The sequence below is a fragment of the Coenobita brevimanus genome, chromosome 62 (genome assembly GCF_032717465.1).
Source record: "Coenobita brevimanus isolate Jiangsu-jjx chromosome 62, ASM3271746v2, whole genome shotgun sequence".
NCBI lineage: Eukaryota > Metazoa > Arthropoda > Malacostraca > Decapoda > Coenobitidae > Coenobita > Coenobita brevimanus.
Genome location: NC_137015.1, coordinates 14664404 through 14690230, shown reverse-complemented (window position 1 = coordinate 14690230; position 25827 = coordinate 14664404).

The following is a 25827-nucleotide window of genomic DNA, read 5'->3' as shown; positions in this document are numbered from 1 at the left end:
GAATCGGCGAAGTAAGCCGAAATAAAGTAAAACTTACTGCATTGATATTCACAAGTCAATTTTTGCCCCTCTTTACAAGCAACATTTAAGCAATTCATTAATTCATAAAATCACATCCCCCCGTGACTCTGTCTCGCCTGAGTACAGAACACAAAGAACCAAATGCTCATCCACTTATCGGGTAGTTTCAGATATACGGTTTAGCAATAATATTCTTCTAAATTATTTAGCTGTTGTACACAATACGGTTGTCTTTCATACGTCCTCTGTATAGAAATCAAGTGAGTTTAAATCTGCTTTAACAAATGGAGGCAGTGTCGCTTTTAATTATTTTGTTCTCTTTGTGAAAACACTGTTTCCACGTCTATCAGCGTACATAAAAAATGAAGTATACTTCAAAATTGCCTCAGTATTGGCTAACAGCGTTGTGGTAATACAGTGATAATCACGTTTAGGTTTGAGTTCGATGCTACAAATAATCCACGTCAAAGCTCAAGGTAAACCTTTCCGAGTGCTCTCATGTAGTTTGTGTGTGGATGTATAATGTGTGTGTGTGTGTGTGTGTGTGTGTGTGTGTGTGTGTGGTAGACGGGGTGTATATTAATTTTACTGATCCTCTTTGTACCTAGACCCTGGTTGTGATTGGTGTTTCCGTTATTTGCTTTTTTTGCCACTACTTCTTATGTTATTTTTGCTGTTTATGTTATGTTGTTGTTTGTGTTATTATTGTTGTTTATCCTGTGTGTATGATGGGCGGTGTATATGGTGATCCTATGAGCACTGCTTCTGTGGTTGTTACTGGTATCATTTCTGTTATTGCTATCGCTCCTTTTGTCATTTTTTTTGTTTGTTATTGATGTTATTATTGCTGTTTCTCCTTTTATGCAGTTCTTGCTGTGGTTATTATTACTGTAGCTGCTTTCGTTATTGCTGTTCTTGTTATAGTTATTGTTATTTTTTCTTATCAGTGTTGATTATATTATTTTTACTGTTGTTACTGTTGATTTTGTTATTGTTTTCCCTTTTTATTGTTCTTTTTCTAATCGTTGTTGTTTAAATTAATATTACTGATTTTTTTTTGCCATGTTTTTATGACAGGCAGAGTATATCGAATTGGTTATGTGCTCTGCTTTTGTTGTTTGCTATGAATGTTGCTGTTGTTTATACTGATATTGTTGAAGCTTCCTTAATTACTAATGCCTCGGTCATATAAGCTGTTCGTTATTGTTTCTCTTGCTATCGCGCCTCTTTCTGTTGTGGTTGGTTTTTGTGTTTTATTGTGGCTGTTCTCTTCTTACGGTTGCTGTTTCTGTCGGTACTGTTCCCTTTGTGTGTGTGTGTGTGTGTGTGTGTGTGTGTGTGTGTGTGTGTGTGTGTGTGTGTGTGTGTGTGTGTGTGTGTGTGTGTGTGTGTGTGTGTGTGTGTGTGTGTTGCATTTTATTGATCTTCTGTATTGTCCCTTTTTTGTGATTTTTGTTGCCGCTGTTTCTGTTCTTTTTATAGCTGCTCTGCCTTTTGTTATTGCCTTTGCTTTAGTTGTTATTGATGTTTTTTTTTTACTGATTTCTTTGTTCTTGTTGGTTTTATTATTTGTTGTGGTTTCTGCTGTTATTTATCGTTATCTTTGTTTTTGTTATTATTACTGTTTCTGTTATTATTGATGCTGCTTTTGTTTAGTGTGGGGGTAAAGGAAGGCGGTGTGTATTGAATGAACTTACTGGTCGCCTTTGTTTGGGAAATGTGGTTGCCGTGAATGTTGTTTACGTAATGGTATTTTGTTGCTGCTTCTGTTGTTATTCTTGCTGTTTCTGTAATTGTCGTATATGTGTATGTCGGTGCTCTTGATAATGTTTGCTTTGATTAAAACTTCTTTAATTAAACAATATGAATATATTTCAGAGCAAATACCCTCAAAATACTTTTAATTTCCCGTAATGTGGTGCGAGTATTTGTATCTTGCATCTGACCACATTTATTATACTCCACACTTTCAAACAAGCATATGATTTCTCTACGAAGTTAAAAATCTCTTTTTCACTCATTTCAGTTTCTAATGATCGGGTTGACTCAAACATAATGTCAGAAGCACTAAAATCTACGTCCTCCTGGACTGACCAGTCTCACCTAAGGCATTTTGAGTCACAAAAAGGGGCACACCTTTTGATAAATGTATTTTCAGTATCATTTTTTATCTCCATTTTCTTCTCAAGAAGACACAGTTTGAGTGTCTGTGTAAACTGGGTAAAAAAAAGAAAAAAATGAGGGTTCAGAAAAAAAAGTGTTTGGTCATTTTTACTTTGAAAAGACGACATCTTCATTAGGAAAGAGAGAGAGAGAGAGAGAGAGAGAGAGAGAGAGAGTAAGTTTAATAATAATAAAATAAGAATAAGAATAAGAAGTTTATTTCCAATGAAATCTGGTTATTCTGTTTACATCTTATACGACAGTAATACATTGTTCATATACCTGCATATGCATAATGTTACGGAACAGAGAAAGATAACGTACACTTTAAGTGAGAATACTAAGAGTCACTACTGTCCCGTAAAGTTCCAGGTTCAAAACAAAAGAGTTAGGTAAAATTACAAGTTAAAGTTTAATGCTCAAACTAACAACAAAACATTCAGGACTCATAAGGATAATGTAATGGCAAATAAATAGGTTAAATATATGGTTAACTGCAATAGCCTCTATTAACACGAAATTAGCAAGAGTAAATTTATCTAAGTCAGCCCTGATAAAATGAGATACCAGATAATACTCAGTGAATGCCAGATAAATTATTACAGATACAAACTATTATCAAAAATGACTGACATAAAACCCAACATTAATAAAAAACCTCACTAGGCCTAAGAATTAACCTTATGCTACACAGTACAAGAAAAAATACAACAGTTATACTCAAATTACACACAGCTGCTAGATGTTTGGAGATTTCTTGAGCACTCACAATAATAATAACTGTACAGGAGAGGACAGAGATGTGAACAAAATGAGGAGCAGATCTAAGTGGCGATGATGCAGAGACTGAGCTCATTATATAGGGGCCAGCAGAGCTTGATACAACTTGTAAGAAGGACGCGCAAATGAAGCCATGGGGACAAAGAGCTGAAAATCCCGCTCTGAATAACAGAGAGAACGACTTACTCTACTATAACGGTAGAAGGGGGGGACTGAGGCAGAACACGCTCGTGATCAAACATGCAGCAACTGTGCGTTAAAATTACACAAAGGATGATGAAATCATAGGCTATGTAACACCTCCCCACAAAGAAAAAGAAATTTACAAAGGAAATTTCTTATTACTCTAAAACAATCTGTCTAAAGTCTAGATAAGCAATCTGCAATAACATTTTCTTTCCCTTGACATGTTGTATGTGTCTAATGAATACTCCTGAAGAATTAGACTCAATGTTGTCAATATATTATTTTTATCTTTAAACTTACTAAGGAATTTCAGTGGGTTATGATCGGTATAAATGACTATGGGGTCAAAACCAGAACACAAATAAAATGAAAACTGCTGTAAACCCAAAATCAAGGCCAAAAGCTCTTTCTCAATAGTGGAGTAGTTCTTTTGAGGTGGAGTGAACTTCTTACTGTAATAAGATACAGGATGTTCAATACCCTGATCATCCTCTTGCGCAAAACAGCCCCAGCTCCTGTATCACTTGCATCAACAGCCATCTTAAAAGGCTTAGCAAAATTTGGAGTAGCGAGCACTGGCTGACTTAATAGAATAGCTTTAAGTTTGTTGAAAGAGGATTCACAGTTATCGGTCCAGACAAATTTAACTCCCTTTTTCAGTAGGTCTGTAAGTGGTGATACAAGAATTGAAAAGTTAAGAACAAATCTCCTGTAATAACCTACCATTCCCAAAAATCTTTGTAGCTCTTTCCTACTTTTAGGTCTGGGAAGATCGCTTATAACCTGAACCTTAGCTCCTGGTGGTGCAACATGTCCATCACCAATTACATACGCAAGGTATTGAACTTTAGCTTGACCAAACTCACACTTTGATAAATTAGCTACAAGATTAGCATGAACTAAACGGTCAAGAAATTTACTGACATGGCATAGGTGATCTTTCCAGTTGTCACTGAAGATTAATACATCATCAATATAAACAACACACCCTGCCAAACCCTCTGTTACAACATTCATGAGCTTCTGAAATGTGGCTGGTGCATTCTTCATACCATACGGCATTACAGAACATGCAAAAGCCTTTCCTAGTGTTACAAAACATGAGATCTCCCTATAGTAGCCGCAGCGAGAAATGAACGCTGTGGTGGGGCAGCCGGTCATCCGGGGATTCCCCCACTGCAGCCATATCCACATGTCACCGACCATCGGCCACCGCTGCAGCCCCGCTCCATGATCCTTACCCTGTGTCTCTGGCTTTCTCTTTCTCTCTCGGTTTCTATATAAACTGCTGTATTTCCGAAACTAATTATGAAATTATTATGACTTTTGTTCCACACCACCTTTGAGGTAAAAATCAAGGAGAGTTTTCTGTATAAAGGTTTCCCCCCCCTCCTAAATGTGGCATATGAGCGGGGGAGTGCGGCCTTGCCGATACCTCTGCCTGACCTATAATTATACACTCGCCAGAACTGACCTGCCCTCAGACAAGGGGGGGGAAACCTTTATACAGAAAACTCTCCTTGATTTTTACCTCAGTGGTGGTGTGGAACAAAAGTCATAATAATTTCATAATTAGTTTCGGAAATACAGCAGTTTATATAGAAACCGAGAGAGAAAGAGAAAGCCAGAGACACAGGGTAAGGATCATGGAGCGGGGCTGCAGCGGTGGCCGATGGTCGGTGACATCCTACCTCTATGGTCAGTGACAAGTGGATATGGCTACAGTGGGGGAATCCCCGGATGACCGGCTGCCCCACCACAGCGTTCATTTCTCGCTGCAGCTACTATAGCACGTTCAGTCATAGGTACTTGCCAGTATCCCTTTAACAAATCAAACTTACTTATGTACCTAGATTTTCCGATCTTGTCTATGCAATCTTCCACACGAGGGAGAGGGTAAGTGTCTGTTTTGGTTATCTGATTAACACGTCTGTAGTCGATGCAAAGCCTCTGTGACCCACCTGGCTTAGGGACTAGAGTGACAGGAGAACTCCACTCGCTCTGACAGGGCTCAATCATCTTGTGGTCCAACAGGTAGCCAAGCTCCTTCTGGATGAGAGGAACTTTCACTGGGTTCACACGGTAAGGAGGCAATTTAATTGGCTTTGCGTCTCCAACATCGACATCATGCATCAACACAGTGGTTCTTCCTGGAGTAGCACGGAACACTTGAGGGTACTCCTGCAGTAATGCCGAAAACTCCTGCCTTTCCTTGGGAGGTAGATGAGAAAGCTTAGTCTGGAGATCATTCATGATATCAGGATTCTTCCCCAAACTATCACTCAGGCTTATGCTGCATGGGAGAACTTCACTTGTAGACTCGGGTGGAACAGCTACAGTGCAGACTGGATTATTTTCGTCCCGCCTGTGATATAACTTTAGCATGTTGATGTGACATAGTTGCTTGCTCTTTCTACGATCTGGTGTGGCGATGACATAGTTGACATTACTGAGTTTCTTCTCCACGAAATAAGGACCACTAAACTTGGCTTGAAGAGGTTGCCCATGCACTGGTAGCAGAATCAAAACCTGATCTCCTGGCTGAAAGTGGCGTAACCTGGACTTCTTATCATACCAAGTCTTCATTTTCTCCTGAGCAGCTCCTAAATTCTCTCTCGCCAGCTGTAAAGCAGTGGACAGCCGTTCTTTGAACTTCATCACATACTCCAGCAGGTTGACGTCATCTTCCTCCGACAGCCAGCATTCCTTGAGTAACTTAAGGGGTCCTCTTACTTCATGGCCAAACAGTAGTTCAAAAGGTGAGAAGCCCAGTGATTCATTTGGAGATTCTCTTGCAGCAAACTCAACGAGTGGAAGACCTTTATCCCAGTCTTTCTGATGTTCCAAACAGTATTTCTTGAGCATCGATTTGAGTGTTTGATGATATCTCTCCAACGCTCCTTGGGTCTGGGGATGGTAAGCTGAAGACGTGATCTGGGTGATGCCCAACTCTTTCAGAGACTGCTTGAAAACGTTTGACATGAAATTACTTCCCCGGTCTGACTGTACCTCCTTGGGCAGACCAAACTTTGTGAAGAACCCTAGCATTTCCTTAACCACGTTCTTTGCTGAGATGTTTCTAAGTGGAATGGCTTCAGGATAACGAGTAGCCATATCAATCATGGTCAACACATAAGAAAATCCTGAAGAAGTCTTAGGAAGAGGGCCCACAATATCCACCAACACACGGGTGAAAGGCGCCTCAAAAGGAGGAATGGGAACTAGAGGTGCAACCTTTTCGGTCTGATTACACTTCCCCACAACTTGACAGGTGTGACAAGACTTACAATACCAGGAAACATCCCTGAAGATACCTGGCCAGTAGAAGTGTTTCAAAATGCGTGCCACAGTCTTCCTCACTCCAAGGTGTCCTGCCAAACTGGAATCATGAGCCACTCGAATGATATCCTGCCTACAAACACGAGGGATGACAACTTGATGTACAACCTCCCATTCACAGTTGGCTGATGCTGTTGGTGGTCTCCACTTCCTCATAAGTACTCCTGACTTTACATAATAACAAGTAGAAGCACCGGCTGACTCTTCTTCACTGTAAGCAGAGTTAGCTAGACCTTTCAACTCAGGGTCAGCAACCTGCAACTCAACCAACTCTTGACGAGACAAATTATCAACACTACGGGGTACTGCCTCATCTGGTGAGTGGTCCAAATTAGCAAGAAAAGTGTCAGCTAGGATAACATCATCATCATCATTATCCTCTAAATCACCAGTAACTTTAGACTTAGCCCTAGTGACAGCACATGCAGGGAACACATCAGGGACATCACAATCCTGGGCCGCAGCCACTGGCTCACTAGACAACTGAGGAGCTGGACACACTTGACTTCCACCAATATCATTTCCAAGTAAGAAAGTTACACCTGACATTGGGAGTGTCTCAACCAACCCAACCATAACGGAACCATTAACAAAACCAGACTCTAAATTCACTCTGCACAGAGGGACAGAGAAATAATTATTCCCTACACCTTGTAAGATTACAGTTTCATCAGAGGAATTAACATTAGAGCCTAGAACACTGGTCAGCATAAGGGATTGGCAAGCACCTGTATCACGATATATTTGAACTGATTTCCTGTCATTACTGTCCAGAGGACTGACAAAACCATCAAACAGGAAATTAGCACATGAACTCTTGAGAGTGTCACCCACGTTACTGCTCAAAAGAGGAGCTCCATCATGAGAATTTAAGTTACCCCTCAAAGCAGGTTCAGTTAACTCAGTTAAAGAATTCTGGGAACTCTCAAGAGTGGACACTAGACCAATTGACTGAATATTTAAAGACTCCTTTTTGTTCACATCACGCTGTCTCCTGAAACATTTCTCCGTAGTATGACCAAGCTTACTACAATAAGTACATTTACTTTTCTGAAATCTAGAGGTGAAGCTGGTATTTACTTCCTGAGAAACATCATCTTTATTCTCTTTCCTGTTACCTGTACTCTGAGTAGAGGCAACGTACTTACTCTCAGCTTTCCCTTTTTCTTTAGAATATCTCTTGTGAGCGAGAACATATTCATCAGCTAAAACTGCAGCATCAGACAAATTATCTATTCTTTTCTCATCAAGATATAGGCTTACATCTTTATTAATACACCTTTTGAAGTCCTCCAGCAAAATCATCTGCTTAAATTTATCAAAATCAGAATCCACATTCTTAGAATTCAACCACTGCTCTAACAGATCTTCTTTGATTTTTGCATACTCAACATGGGATTGCTTATCTTGCTTGTAAGTTGTCCTAAATTTTACTCTATAGGCTTCAGGAACAAGCTCATAGGCCTTAAGAATCAAGCTCTTAACTACATCATAATTATCAGATTGATCCTGAGGCAAAGATGCATAAGTTACTTGAGCTTTACCGGTGAGAACAGTTTGAAGGAGTACTGGCCAATACTCCTTGGGCCAATTAAAACCTGTAGCTACCCTCTCAAACAACTGAAAATACTTTGTTAAATCAGATTCATTAAAAGGAGGGACAAGTTTAACATTTTTAGCCACATCAAAATCATCAGAGCTAGATGATCCAGTTCCACCTTGTTTCATGCGATACTCATGGTCTGCCTGAATCCTGGCAAGTTCAATTTGTGCCTGAGCCTGTACCTGTGCCTCTTGAATACGAGCATTTGCCTCATTAACACGAGCCTCCGCCTCCTTAGCCTTAGCCTCCTGCAGGGCTAGCTGTAACTTAGCTAATTCAATCTGCGTTTGCTCATTTGGAGGAGTTACATTAAACAAGCTTTCATTAATCATGTCAACAATTTGATCTTTAGAATGATGAGAGCGAACAGCAATTCCCAATTGTTGAGCAACAAGCTTAAGTTCATTCTTTGTTCTGTTTTCTATATCACACACTGTTTGCACATTTGACAAAAAATCTTTGGCTTCATCAAGTGTAGTAATAGTAGACATAATTAATAAGTAACAGTCACAAAATATCAAGCAGTATCCTTATGATAATATCCTGAATATCCTGATATGAGGTCGCCAAATTTATGTTACGGAACAGAGAAAGATAACGTACACTTTAAGTGAGAATACTAAGAGTCACTACTGTCCCGTAAAGTTCCAGGTTCAAAACAAAAGAGTTAGGTAAAATTACAAGTTAAAGTTTAATGCTCAAACTAACAACAAAACATTCAGGACTCATAAGGATAATGTAATGGCAAATAAATAGGTTAAATATATGGTTAACTGCAATAGCCTCTATTAACACGAAATTAGCAAGAGTAAATTTATCTAAGTCAGCCCTGATAAAATGAGATACCAGATAATACTCAGTGAATGCCAGATAAATTATTACAGATACAAACTATTATCAAAAATGACTGACATAAAACCCAACATTAATAAAAAACCTCACTAGGCCTAAGAATTAACCTTATGCTACACAGTACAAGAAAAAATACAACAGTTATACTCAAATTACACACAGCTGCTAGATGTTTGGAGATTTCTTGAGCACTCACAATAATAATAACTGTACAGGAGAGGACAGAGATGTGAACAAAATGAGGAGCAGATCTAAGTGGCGATGATGCAGAGACTGAGCTCATTATATAGGGGCCAGCAGAGCTTGATACAACTTGTAAGAAGGACGCGCAAATGAAGCCATGGGGACAAAGAGCTGAAAATCCCGCTCTGAATAACAGAGAGAACGACTTACTCTACTATAACGGTAGAAGGGGGGGACTGAGGCAGAACACGCTCGTGATCAAACATGCAGCAACTGTGCGTTAAAATTACACAAAGGATGATGAAATCATAGGCTATGTAACAATAACCATGTGCCCAAGTATTCATGTCCTGTACACGCATACATATATACAGTACATACATGTAATATAACAGTATGTTCTATGAATACACACACACACACACACACACATATATATATATATATATATATATATATATATATATATATATATATATATATATATATATATATATATATATATATATATGCACATAAATACAGATATAGTTAATTATTGCCTAGCAGTGTTTCTTTAGCTTAGATCTGAATGACGGTAGACTGCTGGCCCCTCTAATAGGTGGAGACAGTTGGTTCCATTATTTTGGGCCGATTATAGAGAGCGCTGTCGCTCCTGTGTCAGTGCTTGTCTTGAGGACATAGAGGCTATTTTTCAGTCTAGTAATGCTGTTAGTCGTACTATGTACAGATGGCAGAGATAAGATGTCGTTAGGGTATTGGCTGGTTACTTGTTTAGATATAGTAATAGCTTGATTTAAGGTGATGCGTTCCTTTATGTAACTGTTTCAATTCACTGAAAATAGGAGTTACAGGATCGAAGTTCCTGGCTCTTCCATCTGCGACCTTTATGGCGAAGTTCTGTAGCTTTTGTATCTTGGCTATGAGGGAGCACTTTGTGGTACACCATATTAAGCTGAAGTAATTTATGATACTTAGTACTAGAGACTATACAATTATTAGGCGAGTTGCTCTATCAAAGTAATTTTTTATTCTGTTTATAAACATCAAGGCTCCCTTGGCTTTTATTCATTTATGTGTTTATCGCAGGTCATATAGCGGTCAGTGTAGACTCCTAGATTTCTTGCGTGTACTGAGGGTTGGATTGTGCTGTCGTGAAAGTGGATAACGGTGGAATCGGGAATTTTATAGATGAGTTGACGTGTTCCTATGAAAATACATTTTTATCTGTGTTCAGAACAAGACCATTTTTTAGGAAATATAACCTGGCTGGACATAGGGATTCTTCAGTTTTCCTAAGTAGGATATTATCTACTTCAGATACTGTGCCACTGTGTAGGAGCTGGGTGTCCTCCGCATATTGCATTAACAAACATTGACTGACGTGTAATGAGATGTCTTTTACAAATATGCTGAAGAGTATTGGGCCTAGGACTGAGCCCTCAGGGACGCCGAAAATTACATATGATCTAGACTAGGTTGTATTGTTAATGCGGACGGACTGTTTTCTGTTTTTTAGGTACCGTAATTTTTAAACCAAAAGATGTCAGTGTTTGTTTGTTGTAATTTTTGGAGGAGGATATTGTGACTGACACTGTCAAATGCCTTTGATAGGTCACAGAGGGTTAATAGGGATACACGTTTGTTGTCCATATTATCATGGATTTTATTTGTGATTATTATGAGGGCTATTTCTGTAGACAGTTTTGGTCTGAAGCCGTGCTGAGTATTGGAAAGTAGTTTGTTTCTAGGAAGTTTACGAGTTGGTTAGTGACAATTTTGTCTATTATTTTGGAGAATATAGGCAGAAGAGAGATAGGACGATAATTGCTTATATCATTATCATCGCCTGTTTTGAAAAGTGAAGTGACAGTGGCGTGTTTCCATGATGAAAAAATTCCATTGGTAATAGATATGTTAATTATTATAGTTAGGTACGATGCTATAATGAAGAGAAAGTCCTTAATAAATTTTAGTGGAATGCTGTCTGAGACAAAGGATTTAGTTTCATGGAGGCTTTTGATGGTTAGAATAATCGTGTTTGTGTCGACCGGCTGAGGACGGAAAAGGGAGTGGTGATGTTGGGAGCTGGGAGGATTGTGAATTCCGCCTGGCACGGTGTTGCCAGATTGTAGGGAAGCAGAGTCATCATTTTTACGCAGGCGTTGTGTTTTGCTAAATGTATTTTTCCCTACATTCGCAAAGAAGTTACTAAATTCTTCTGCTTTCTTCTTGTCAATATGAAACGTGTGCACAATTGAGTTTTGTTTCCTAATAGGGACTATATCTTTTACTAATCTCCAAGTAGATGAGGAGTTATTTTTACAGTTTGAGAGTTCTTTATGGAAGTATTGTCTTTTAGCATTATTGATAAGGGTTTTTACTTGTTTCATTAAATTTTTATAATTTTGCTTCAGTGTTAAGATGACCCTGTCTGTTTTGAGGGTGTTTTGTGTATCGTTTCTGGCTTTGATGGCATCACGAATGTTGTCTGTCAACCACGGGGCTGGAGGACGGCGGATTATTTTTGTAGTTACTGGAGCACATTTGTCTAGGTTTGTTGTGAAAACAGAGGTATGGATGTTTACTTGTTTATCCACGTCATCTGTGTGTGATATTGCATTTAATTTGGGAGTTTGCTTTAGTTCAGTGCAGAAAATAGCACTGTTGTAGTGGTTTAAATCATAGGGTGTTTTTGTGATGGTTGACCATTTGGGCTTACAATTTTTACCGTTACACTAAATAAGATCATGATCAGAAATAACCTGAGGGACATCGGACTGTGTTACTAGGTCGGGATTATTTGTGATAATAACATTTGAGAAGGGTAGCTAAGGTAGGTGTGATTGGGGTGGGTTTATCAGTTTCTCGGTAAAGTTTGTTATTTGATATGATACGGGAGAGAGAGAGAGAGAGAGAGAGAGAGAGAGAGAGAGAGAGAGAGAGAGAAGCGGAGGAGGGACAGAAAGAAAGAATGAAGAAAAGAAAAAAGCAGAAGGCCTGTATTACAAACGGCATTTCATATCTCATGGGTTAGAAGCACCACCTCTTTGCACATCACAAGTTTATATTATATTACAAATGAGGAAAAGAGTTCAGTGCCGAGCAAATAACACGAAAATGCAAACATTTTATATTCATTATTACCTCAGTCAAGGAAATTATGTTTTACCCCGTGTTGGTCTGTTTGTCTCTTTGTTTGTCTGTTTGTCTGTTAGCAGGATTACTCAAAAAGTTGTGAATGGAATTTGATGAAATTTTGTGGAAGGGTGGGCCTTGGGTCATGAAAGATATTATTAAATTTTGGGCCGGATCAAGATCCGGAGTATCCCGCACAATATCTTCAAAAGTTTTCAATGACTTTCAATGAAATTTTGTAAAAAGGTGCATCATGGACCAATGAAGAAATTATTGAATTTTGGGGCGGATCCGTATCTGGATCTTATATCCACGGATCCGGATCCGAGATCACTCAAAAACTTAATGAACGGATTTTGATGAAATTTTGTGGAGAGGTGGGCCATGGGCCAATGAAGAAAAAATTAGATTTGGGGGCTGATATGGATCCGGATCCGGAGTATCCTGCACAATATCTCCAAAAGTTCTAAGTGAATTTCAATGAAATTTTGTGGAAAGGTGGACCATGAGCCAAGAAAGAGTTTATTAAATTTGGGGGTGGATCGGGATCGGGATCCGGATCCTACCGCACAGCATCTTCAAACGTTCTCAATGAATTGCAATGAAATTTAGTGGAAGGGTGGGCCATGGGCCAAGAAAGTATTCTTTAAATTGGGGGGGCGGATCCGGATCCGAATCCGGATCGTACAGCACAATATCTACAAAAGTTCTCCATTAATTTAAATGAAATTTTGTGGAAGGGTGGGCCATGGATCAAGAAAGAATAGATTATTTTTTGAAGGCGGATCCGAATCCGGTATTGGCGGAGGTATTCGTTCTCTGAGTGTTGCTCTAGTTTGATAAGCTTTGTTGGTCACTTCTTGGAAATAAGCAAACATAAAGACATATAATTAACAGCACGTTTGAGGGATGAAGTGACCTATCATATATTTGTGAACCAGAGGGACACTTAGTGGAGACCATCTCTCCAACAAGGCCAACGTAATTTCCAAACCACCCTTCATAACTGGTTAGGTTTTCTCATCACTGACTAGGGATTCACAAAAAATGTGTTCCAGATCAAGAATCTGTAATACGACCAGGATCGGTCCCAAATATTAATTGATTGTTCCCTGGGACATGGGCTGTCTCCCCACCAAATTTGGTCCAAATCTCTGTTTTAGTTATTGAGTAATCCTGGTAACAAACAAACAGACTAATCCAGATTGGTCCCAAAAGTTAATTGATTGTCCCCTGGGACATGGGTTATCTACCCGCCAAATTTGGTCCGAATCTCACTTTTAGTTTTTGAGTAATCTTGCTAACAGACAAACAAACTAACAAACAAACTTGGGTGAAAACATACTCTCCTTGTTGGAGAGAATTATATATTAGTTTCAGGAAGCAGTTATTTTTCAGCTCAACATAATCCCATTTCCCTTTTTCAATCTCCACGTCTTTATCTGTGTTTATCCATTTATATGAAGTCTAGGGAGTTTTATAAGTACCTGTACTTATTATGTTTAAGAGGACGCTTCCTTTTCACCTTAGCATACCTCCCCCCTCCTTTTGTTTCATGTTTTTATGTATGTATGTATGCATGCATATATGTATGAATGTTATGTTGAAGCCGGCCTTTTATAGCGACATAATAGACATCAACGCAAATACTCGGTATTAAAGGAATCGTCATGATGCACACGCTGCCTTGCACGTAGAGCGGCCGCCTCACTCTGACGTGCCTCCTCTCAAAAGTTGCCCAGAAATTAATCAAAATTTTGAGTGAGGTATATAGTCATATAAGAGTTAATCTGGAGAAGTTTTAGCTGAAAGGATTTAAGATGAAAGTCATAAGTTGAGGTACGACTTCCCAAATAGTCATTCATAGGAAGATTGAGAAACGCGCGAAGTGAAATTCTTATTTCAGTTAAAAGTTTTTTTTTACTATTAATACTAACTTTGTGGCAGGTGGGAATACCCATCATCCCCTTACAGAATGTCCAGTAATGCTACCCTTACGTAACTGCACTGAGTGATAAGCGAAACTATTTCTTGTATCCCAAGGAAACCATTTACTACGCTGGGTGGTTTTCATGTAACCATATAGACGCCTGGTAGTGGAGTAAGTTAAGGAGCGCCAGCCGAATGTGGCTCATAAGAAATTATATACGAGGTGCTGTTTGAGGTTTACTGCTAACAGAATGCCCATCAGACGCGAACGACTGGTAAACTTTGCTTTAAATGTCTTTACTATGCAGCCTAGCCCCAAGTCCCTACGCTAAGATAGACATAATAACAGTTTCGGCCTTTCATATACTGAATGACAGTTCCTAATGATTTTGTGTTTTATGTAGACTTGTTAGAGGTAGGAGGCTCATATTTGGACTCTGACCAGCTGCTCTGAATGTTTTATTTGTTTATCTTTCGTGACTATTTCAGAGATATATATCCAATGTAATTACCATTACAAGCTTGTGATATTGCAGTGCAGGACAAATTAACCCCAACTCTTTCCAGTCCGATTGAGACCATATCAGTCTAATAAACTTCCGGATATAATACCTTCCTTTCTCTCTCTCTCTCTCTCTCTCTCTCTCTCTCTCTCTCTCTCTCTCTCTCTCTCTCTCTCTCTCTCTCTCTCTCTCTCTCTCTCTCAGAACCACCATATAATTAAAAGTGAGTGCGCGAGTGTAAACAATCTCCTAAATGCGGACGCCCATAGTATGGAACACCTGTAACTCTCAATCGTGATCAGCCTCCATTGCACATCACAAAATCTGGTAGTCAGTACAGTGTAGTCAGCAACGATATACACATGCTTTAGCAATCATCTTCAGAGATTAGGGACTTATCTATATCATCGCTTTCTCAGTGTTAATACGGCCTTGCATCTGTGGCTTATTTTCTGTTGTATTTGATCTCCATTTGTTATGTATCCCCCCCTTTCGAAAAAAAAATGTGTATCCATGTCTACCGCTATTATTTAACTGCAGAACATTTGCCCTCCTACTCTTCATTTTTTTTTTTTCCCCTGAGGATTCCTTGTTTCTGTGGTCTTTTTATCTACACGTTTCTCATCTCATCATCACCATCTTAATCCTCATTCCCACTTAGTCTGCTTGGAGTAGGAGGGATTTAAAAGCAAAGTACAGTCGTTGAAGTATTATCGACGCAGTGCCCAGCAAAAATGAGGCAAACGTCCACTCATTATCGCTCACGCCTTCCGATTCGTAATTTGGAACAGAAAGAACGCTTTGATTATACACCGCACTTCACTTTTTAGAGGATACAGGATGTTTAAGTCTTTATGATGTTATTTCCCTCACCAATGAGATGAGCCCCTCTCCCCGTGTAGAGAAAAAATGTAACGGAATGACATAGGTATTGGCAAAAATTTTCCAGTATTACCAAGCTAATCAGGTTTAGTTTTCAGCCAAATACTGCAAATGTAATAGAGGTCAAAAGTTCAAGGTTAACTTTTTCAAATACCGTCATAGCATTTTGTGGGGGCGTGTATGTGAGATGTGAGAGGTGATGTTTATTGAATATGCTGTTATTACTGTTTCTGGGGCTGCTGCTTCTGTAATTGCTGTTTTTGTTCCTGGTTCTATTGTTTATCGTTAGTTATTGGTCTTGTTTCTGCTTCGATCGTTGCTCTTACTTCTGTGATTGCTGTTGCTTTGTGTTGTTTTGTTCCTACAGGTATTCTTGGTGTTTCTGCGGTCGTTTTGCCTGTTGTTTCTGCTACGGGTATTGCTGAGTTTTGTAGCTGTTGCTAATATAAATTATGATTCTGGTGTTATTGTTCTAATATTTAGTTTTTTTTTTTTTTTCACTTTAGTTGGTGTTCTTTCTTTTTGTATGACTGTTTATTTTCCTATTGTTCTTCTCTGGTTGTTGCTTTTATTTGGGGGGTTATCTTATTTTCGCTTCTTTTGTTTTTACTTCTCCCGTGCTTAAGCTTCTCATGTTGCTTTTTTTATTGTCAATATTGATATGCCTTCCTGTTTCTATATCATTTGTTGTTGCTGGTACTGCTGCAGTTGCAGTTTCAATTGTTTTTATTTCTGCTACTGTTTTTCTCATCTCCGCAGTTGCTGATTTTGTATTTGCCGTTGTTGCTGATACTGCTTGCAATTGTGGGTGTCGATCGTGATTTGGTATTTTTGCTTGTTATTTTTGCTTCTGTTTCTGTTGTTTCACCGTTTTTTGATGTTGCTTGACGTTTGCTCATGTAGTTGTTGTTTATTCTGTTGTTTCTGCTTCTGTTGTTGCTTGTTTTCTTCTACGTCTGTGGTTGTTGTTACTTCTGCAGTTATTGATGTTTCTGAAGTTTATGTCGTAACACCCGCGCTGGTGATGCGAGAACGCGGTAATGTTTTACACCATATATATCTGTCTGTCTGCTCGAATAATTGTTATCCAGGTTGGACCGAACTAGATGGAAGCTTTGAGAGTCATCGTAGGAGTAGAGCTTTTGTTTCTGAGAATAGTAGATAAAAGGTCAACGTCACATGGCAAGGTCATCTTAAAATGTTTGGATCTTGTGTAAGCTAAATTTGGGGGAAGGGTTGAGGGTAAGGCAAAGATGAAGTGTTTCGACTAAGAACATTCAGTCAAAGGGCAAGAGCATATTGTAAGGTCAGTTGTTCGATATTGTAGTACAAGCAGTTTTTATTCGATATGGACTAAACTTAATGGAAAGGTTGAAGGTCTGACACGGATGAAGAGATTCGATTTTGAAAACAACACATCAATTATCAAGGCCATATAGTAAAGTACAATTACGGTAAAACCTATGAATTTAGATAGACAAACTTAGACTTTGGGAATAGGTAGAGATGATCTATGTTATCTTCAACCAAAAAGTCCCCCAAAATCCCGTGACGGGTTTTCGAGTTATCGCCAATAAATGTCGGTAGTTTAGAATTTCTGAACTTTTTACATTTATTGAGTCTGAATGGTAAGAAAATCAAACTGATGATAGAAAGAAACATCATTCCTTTTGTTATGGTACTTTTATATTTTATTTACTTCAATTTTTTCAGTACTAAATGCATCGTTGTGAAATTTGATATCTTAAAATTTGACGAAAGTAAATTATCGGCAGAATTTCTTTGTCTTGCAAATGACGGCAAAACGCCTTTTCTAGGACAAACCAGAGCCGAGTTATCTTTGTTGCAATCCATATATGTATTTCGATAGATACTGTAAGCATTTCTGCTAGTCTGCAACTATATGTACATTTTGCCAGCAAAGATTATCATATATCACATGTTTACGACATAATCATCAGTTGCAAATAAATTCCAACTTTAATGACTGCAATTTCCATAAAAAGAATGTAGTTAACTGACCATATAACCATTAAATACTTGCAATACAGCTGAACCGTAGCATGTGAAAAAATAACGAATGAAAAAATAATCTATATTTGTTTTTGCCTTACTAGACAAATATACAGAAATCTATAAGAACATAGAACTACCTCATCTTGATAGAACACCCTTTGTACACACAAGCATTTATGCGTTTATTACACTACAATTATGTGTTTATTACACTACAACAGCAGTGTGAATCATTATTAATCATTTTTCTTTAATCATTTTCGTTTCTTTTTCTGTAACGGTTGAGAATCATCATTTTCTATTTCACTCTTCCCCTCTACATATCCATCTATATTTTCTTCTTTATCTTCATCAAATGACCTTTAATTATTGCACCCATGACCACCACAATACCCACACATATGTGTACAAGGGAGACCACTTCTTCGGAACTCGTAGTTCAGTTCATAACCTGTTCTATAATTGCATGTTATGCGATGAAATTGGGAAGATGGCACAGGCTCATTAAGAGAGGTAACTGGTCTCAATGGTTCATTTTCCAACATCCAACCTCAGTCAATGGGGTCCAGTGTAATCCCTCGCCACTGCTGCACTTGATGGAATGAACGATAAGAAGCTGTTGCTGATGTTGGGGGAAGTGTAGCCATATCAGTTTTGGCGTGTACAGGCTGCTTAGCTATGGTCCATAAGTATGTATGGTACCTATGTTTATCAAGGCTACCACCTGACTTTGCTTCATACATGACCAAAAGAAAAGCGTCTCCAAGAGCAGCCACATCATTTGCTGACGCCTGGAGGTCATTGAAAACTTGGATCTTGAGACGTAATGCAGGATCTTCTTGTAATTTTATATAAGGAGCCTTTTTCCCCTTTCGATCTACAGCAGAGGTTGTATCACAACCTGTTATCACATGCAGGAAGAGCAGGTTTCCAGTCATGTCGCCCATTTCACCCCAAAATCTCATACTACTGAATATTTTACCTGGATGTGCGGTTGTTCAGGGATAATCGTTTAGTGTGAGGATTGGCAAGAGCAATAATATTAATAGGACAAGAAGATCGGTGTCATCCCCCACAAGAATTGATTCCTGTCCTGAATCTCCTATGTCAGTTACTATTGTAACTATCAGTCTGTCAGCATCTGCCTCTGCCTGATGGACCTTACAGGTTGCAGCCTCAAGATGTGTCGAGCGGAGTTTGATAAATTTAGCTTTTTTTTTTTTTTTTTTTTTTATCCCCCGCAAGAATTCCTGCTGTGACACTGGGATGTGTATGTGATTCTCTACAACAGTATCTCTAGATGACTGTTCCTCCTCGGCGAAAGTATTCATCTTTTGTAGGCTACTGCGAGTTTCATATCCATCAAATACTATGTTAGCTTTCCCGTATTTCTGTTTAATGAATGATATATACTTAGAATATATCTGACTGAATGTAGCAGGACGTTGCCAAACAACATGATGAAGAAGATACCCAACATTTAGAGTATACACTGCTCCAGCTGCAGGAACATTTTCACAGGGTGCCAAAGCCTCAATCACTGGGACAAGAGCACAATTTTTTTCCTTTACACAAAGAATAATCATCAAAGAGAGAAGACGGTTGAGGTGCGAGATTATGCCCAATATGAAACAAGGTAAGATTTTCTTCTAGCAATACATACTATTCGATGGAATAACTGGTTTGGGTTGATGGTAATCTGTGTATCTTTCATCTTAATTTATTTCGATATAGATACCAATGACTTGATGTTGTTTCTTCGTTGTAGGTGAATATCACAGAAAGCTTTTCCTTCCATTGTCTTCATTGATGCTTTTCCAACCGAGAAGGCTTCATCACAGTTCACTCTTTCGTTGGCCACAATGCTACTTGATATGGAGGTTAGTAGTGGTAAAGGTCAGTTGAATGGGTTGTGTATAACCACCCAGTTTTTGAAGATCACGAGTCTGCCGAGATTCACGAAGGTCAATATGCTGCTCAGTTGTTGTCATAGTAACCCCACTAACAGATTCAACAGCATTGATTATACTGGCTGTTGCAGGCATTGATAGAACCGACTCAACAATAACTGATTGTGGTATTCCACGTCTTTGCGTGAGACCTCCAGATGTTTTGATGGAACACATGAGGACTTGCTGAACTGTCATATCGGCCCAATTTCCTGATCAAAACTTATCAGATACTCTTGTTGCGAAATATCCATGTGTTGTAAACTTCTCAAACTCTTCTGGTTTCATGATTGTTTCCAGTTCATACATTTGCTGTACATACCCTTGACCAGACTTTGCATATTTCAGGTGTGCAGTTGCATGCAAGTATGGTACCGTAACATGAGTTCTACACTGTACAGATGAAGATCGCAATCACCACAACCGTCTGCTGTTATGAAGAGCTTCACAACAGTAATACACCTGAAATACTGTACCGACAGTTTTTCGGTTCGTCCACATGATTCAGCATCTTCAAGCTTCATTTCAAACTGATTCTTGATCTCTGCAGCATTAGAGTTTACTGTAACTTCCAGAGTTTCAGTGTTGTGATGCAGGGTCATGTAGCAGGTTTCCATATCTTTCTTAAGTCTCGTTAACAGAGGATGACTCCAACAACAGTATTGCTAATGCTCGTTGTGTGTGGAAATGAGCTCGAAGACTTCTAGCCTAAGCATGTACAGTCATCATATGAACAACACTGTTCTTTACATGAACTGTCTCCCACAGTTCTACAAGGCCATTTACAGCCATTATGGTCCCTATAGCTCCTAAAAATGACATAAGAAGATGAAATTCTCCAAGACGAATAGTGATACTTGAAAGAGGGCTACTATGACCAGCAGCAAGAATCTTTTCACAAGCTTTAGCATAAAGTGGTTGGTCAAAAGTTGCAATGATCATAGACTGACCACGTTTTTCACCTTCTTCTGCAGCATTCAGAAGGTAAGCGTAAATTGCAGAAGAACTGGTTGAATCAAGATTAACTAATGGTACAGGTAGGATACCTGATGTTTTGTAAAATGAGCTTTTATTGTATATCTTGCTCATAAATCCACTCCAGTTCGAGCTTGGGAAACCTTGAAGCCAAGCACTACATATCCACCAAGTGTCAAGTCGATGAGCTATTTTTGCACTTTCAGGTTCTTGCACAAGTGTTTCTGTGTTTTCAGCAGCCAAAAGTGAATAGCACTGTGTCATAGGCGGATGGTAATCCATGAGCTGCGAAAGCTTCAGTGTTAACTCTTTCAGTTCTAGGAATAGGTGTGTTTGTTGATCTGCTGGTGTCACACAATTAATTCCTCCCATTAATGGAATGTGTTATGGCCATCCAAAGTTGCAACATGATAGTCAGCATTGTCATATACAAACTGGATATATGACTGCGGATCTACTACAGTTGATAAGTTCATTGTTGCTGATGCTTCATACAGCAATACTTCTCTATATGGGACACAAAATCATAGGGTAAAAGTCATGTCAATAAGTACTCTTGATCCATGTTTCCTGTGTAGATGAACACCCAGACCAGTTAGTATAGGGGAAACATGATCGTTGACGAACTGCAGCAGTGACAACATGCTGTATATTGACTGACTTTCTTTGTAAGTGACATATCATTTTCTTTCGGTTTCAAGATTACATCAATCAACATAGGAAAAGAATCTGGAACAAGCTCACAATTTCCAGAAATTACTTGCTCTGCTGAGGGAAATTCATGGCAATCATAAGCTTGTGAACGGATCTTATTTCAAATTACCAGAGCAGCAGTTTCTATCAGTCTTCTAACATCATCAGCAGGATCACTTCTTCGTGCAGCATACCAGTCATTTGTTAAAATATCTTTCATACATTCAGTGAAACACACAACTCCATTACTACCTGTCTTATCAGCTACTGTTATTTGATTACTATAATGGTTCTTAAAAATCTTTTTCAAGTATTCCTTACTGTACATAATACTGGTGTTTTCATATCTACTAAAAAATGACATTAATTCATCCATGGAGTATTGACATTCATAATTTTCATCTAAATACTCACTCAGTTTGATAAATCCATTGGTTTGTCACCATCTATTTTTCGTCTCTGTTGTGTAGCTGCTCCTGGCTTTGCACAGTCAGGCCTTAAGTAGTATTTGTAGCATGTACAATGGTACCGTCCCTCAGCTTCGAGAAGATCAGTGACACTGGACACTCGGAGAAGAACATCTCTCCTCCAGCTGTCATTTCGTTTTTCAGCATTTGCGCGAATGTTGTTAACAAATTCTACAACATTTTACTCATGAGTTTGTTTCCCTAAATTTTGTCACATCAACAGAAATTGCCTTTGCACAAAATATACACTTAGTTTTGAAATCAAACTGTTGCTTAATTTCATGTGTTGTATGAACTTCTATAGGTACAGACTCCAAGCGACGTGTTGTGTAGTCTTTCCTACATTTTACATGGACAACAATGGGACTCTTGTTTTTCAGTAATTCTTTAATATTGTCTCCTTTTGAAGTACTAGTCTCAGTTATCTTATGCAGGCCTCTAGTGACACACACAGTTTCACCAAAGCAGTTTATTGCCAGTGGGGTCACACAATAAGCACAAATTCGATTTATCTTCCATGTTTATGCCCTGTCGAATTTCAAACTAGCTACATTGACTTTGTTTCATTCCACTTGGAAAAAAGATAGAAATACAGACATGTGAGGCATGTCGTTTTCAACACATTGGCTGCGTTCGGAGGGCAGACTCTGTGGAAATTTTCCATAGATGACATCATACATCATACGCAAATTTTTGCTACTTTTATAATGCATGTTTTACAAACAGTTCGACGAAATATATAAAAGAATGTGGCCAGAAATCACAATTAATTTATTTCTGCCTAATCCAGAATATCTTCCGTAAAATTTACGCTCCTAACCTAATTAAATAAAATCGTCTGGTACAGCATATGATGTCATCTGTGGAAAATTTTTCGCACGATCCGCGCTCCGAACGCAGACGAACGAAACATATCATTTCACAATGATGCATTTATTGCTGTAAAAAATTGATGTGAACAGAATCTAATACGAACATTACATAAATGATGTTCATTTCAATCGCCGGTTTGATTTCTTTTTCCTTCAGACGCAATGAATGAAAAAATCCAGAAATTCAAAATGGCCGCCATTTTTTGGCGATAACTTGAAAACCCGTCACGGATTTGGGGGGGGCTTTTTGGATGAAGATAACATAGATCACCTCTACAAATTCCAAAAGTCTCAGTTTGTCAGTCTAAATTCTGAAGTTTGAGCTAAGAATTAGCTAATTGCACTACTAATAGGGGGGAAGCTCAACTTAATTTTTAGTTAGTTAAGCCATACTTATTAAGAAGGTTGAGAACCAGACAATGACGGAGTAAATCAATTTTGAGAATAATCGATCAAACCACAGGGTCAGAGAGCAAAGTCAAATGTTTGGCCTTAAACCAAATGCAACACAAGGATGTTGCGCTCTGTGAGTGCTTCTTGTTGTTGTTGCTGCGTCTGTCGCTTCTGCTCCTTTGTTATAATTTCTCTTGTGTCTGCTGCTGTTGTTGTCTTCATTGTTTTTGTGGCTGTTTTAGTTACCTGCTCGTTTTTACTGATTTGCATTCTGCTGTCTGTGTGCTATTGTTCTTGTTCTTGCCGCTACCACTGCGTTCACTGATGTCATTTTCGTATTTATTATACTTTTGATGTCGTCCCGTTCACCCTTTAATCCTTCCTTTATCCTAATCTCCACCATCCTAAATCATATATTCGTTCATTCATTCATGCATGCATTCATTCATTCATTCATTCGTTCATTATTTTCATTCAATCAGTCAGTCATTATATTTTCATTCATTCATTTATTCTCTAATTCTTTCCTTCATTTATTTATTTATTTCATTCATTTATTTATGGAATTTTCATTCATATTTGCATGCATTCTCTCATTCAGGCGTGGATGTATGCGCTCATTCAGTGGCATTTTGATTCTATCGTAAGTTAATCGCCGCTGATCCACAGTTTATGCAGTTCATGCAAGAATCCATTCATTCATATACATGTCCGTTCATGTGTCTGGTCTTTCGTTATTTATTCATTCTTGTGTTCATGCATTCACCAACCATTTTACTTAGCCAGTCATCCATATTCATTTCATTATTTTTTTATTAGTATTGCTTTTTGTGCAGAAACTATTCCTCGATACATTTCTCCTCTTTACTCATTCAGTTACCAGTTCTATTCCTTTGTCAGTGTACGGTATGTTGCAGTTTAGTCTATGTGCTGAGGCGTAAGCGATAATCATTAACATTTCTTTGTTCGGTCCTATATTCAAGGAACAACCTTTTCAGGCTTCTTCTTTTGCTGCTTGTCTTTGTATGTATGTCTGCACGAATGTCATCTTTTTTTCTGTTTGTCGCCTATCTGTCTGTCGTCTGTCCGTTTTGTATGTGTCGTTTGTGTGGCAGTCATCATGTGTATTCTGAGTATACCGTATGTTGTCGATTTGTCCCTGTCTGTTTGTCTCCTTCTGTCTGTCTGCCTGTCATTCGAATTTTTGGAAAATGTTTGTATATTTTTCTCCCACCACACAAGCCAAAGCCCTCACTAAGTACTCGCTGCACTATGGCCGGCCAGAGCTCTATATGTAGAGCTGTTGTTTGGACTGGGAGGGAAAAACATCGGAAACAATAGGAGCCGTAACATTAATAGCAGCAGCAGTAATGATAACGGTAAAAATAGATGCAGCGTTAATCTCAAGAACAACGGCACTGTTACAAGTGCAACAACAGTAACAACATGCATTTAAAGGCATTGGAGTTTGGAGGTAAAGCAACAGAAATGAGGCAGTAATTTTAACAGTAAAAATAGCATCATTGCTACCTCCCTTTCCTTGGGGGAAGCAGGCTAGGTATATAGATAGATAGCATCACCGCTAGCAGTAACAGATGCATCAAGAGTAATAATAATAACAAGAACAATAACAACAGTGGGAACAATAATAACAGCAGGAGTTAGAAAGCACTCAGAGAGCGCATACCTCTGCCTACGTCATTGCGGGATCCGGATCCAGATCAGCCCCCAAATTTAATCAGTTCTTTCTTGGCCCATGGCCCACCCTTCCACGAAATTTCATTGAAATTCACTGAGAACTTTTGGAGATATCATCTGGACAAACAGTCAGACAAACATGGTGAATACACAACCTCCTCCAACTTCGTTGGCGTAGGTAACAGTAACAACAGAAGCAGTAGAAGGAGTATGTATGAATGTAACTAGTAAATACTGCTGGTATTTGGAGAAAAAACAAGACATTGGGAACACTAATATCAATAGGTGAGACATTATCATTAAGAATACTAACAACAGCAGCAGCACCTGTCTAAGCAACTGAAATAACGTAAATAACATTAGGTGAAATCACAGATACAAAAGCAACAACAAAAATAATAACAAGCAATAACAGTGTTAACGATAACGACAGGAAATAGTGATAAAGGAAGCAAAACAGAAACAACAAAAGCAACAACAGTAGTAACAGAAGCATCAGTAACATGCTACAACAGTAATAAAAACAATAATAAAAAATGTCGACAGCAGCACGCAACAAAAGCAACAAAACCAGCTATGTCAACATGAACATCAGAAGGTAACATCATAAATAAAGCCAACAATATCAGAAGTAATAGTATTAGTAGCTAAGAATAAAATAAGCCTCAATAATAACGGAAGTCGCAACGAAGGAACAGTAGTAACAGTAACAACACCGATAGCAATAATAATAGCAGCAACAGCACCAACTACAAAAATAACGCTCACAGCAAAACCAGCTACAATAACAACAGTGATAAACAGTAAGAGCAATAAGTATCAACAAAATCACAAGAAGCAGCAACAAAAGCAAGAATGATAACAGCAACAGCAAACACCAGGCAAAACAAGAGATGCGGCAGCAGCAACAATAACAACAGGGGCCCAGGCAATATTTGTTTAGGCATTGTTGGGATTCGAAGGGAAAAGTTGAGTGGTGGAGTTATAGTTTGGAAATGTTGGATCCATGAACACGACGCCCACCGACCACATGGATTAAACTCTTCTCTCCGGCTATCTTCTCAAAGCTAGATATGATCACCTGGCAGTAGCAAGAATGAATGTTAAAGTCATTGTAGCGTAGGGGTTAATGGCTATACTTCTTAATATAAAAAATGGTTCGCAAACTAGTAACAATTAGTAATG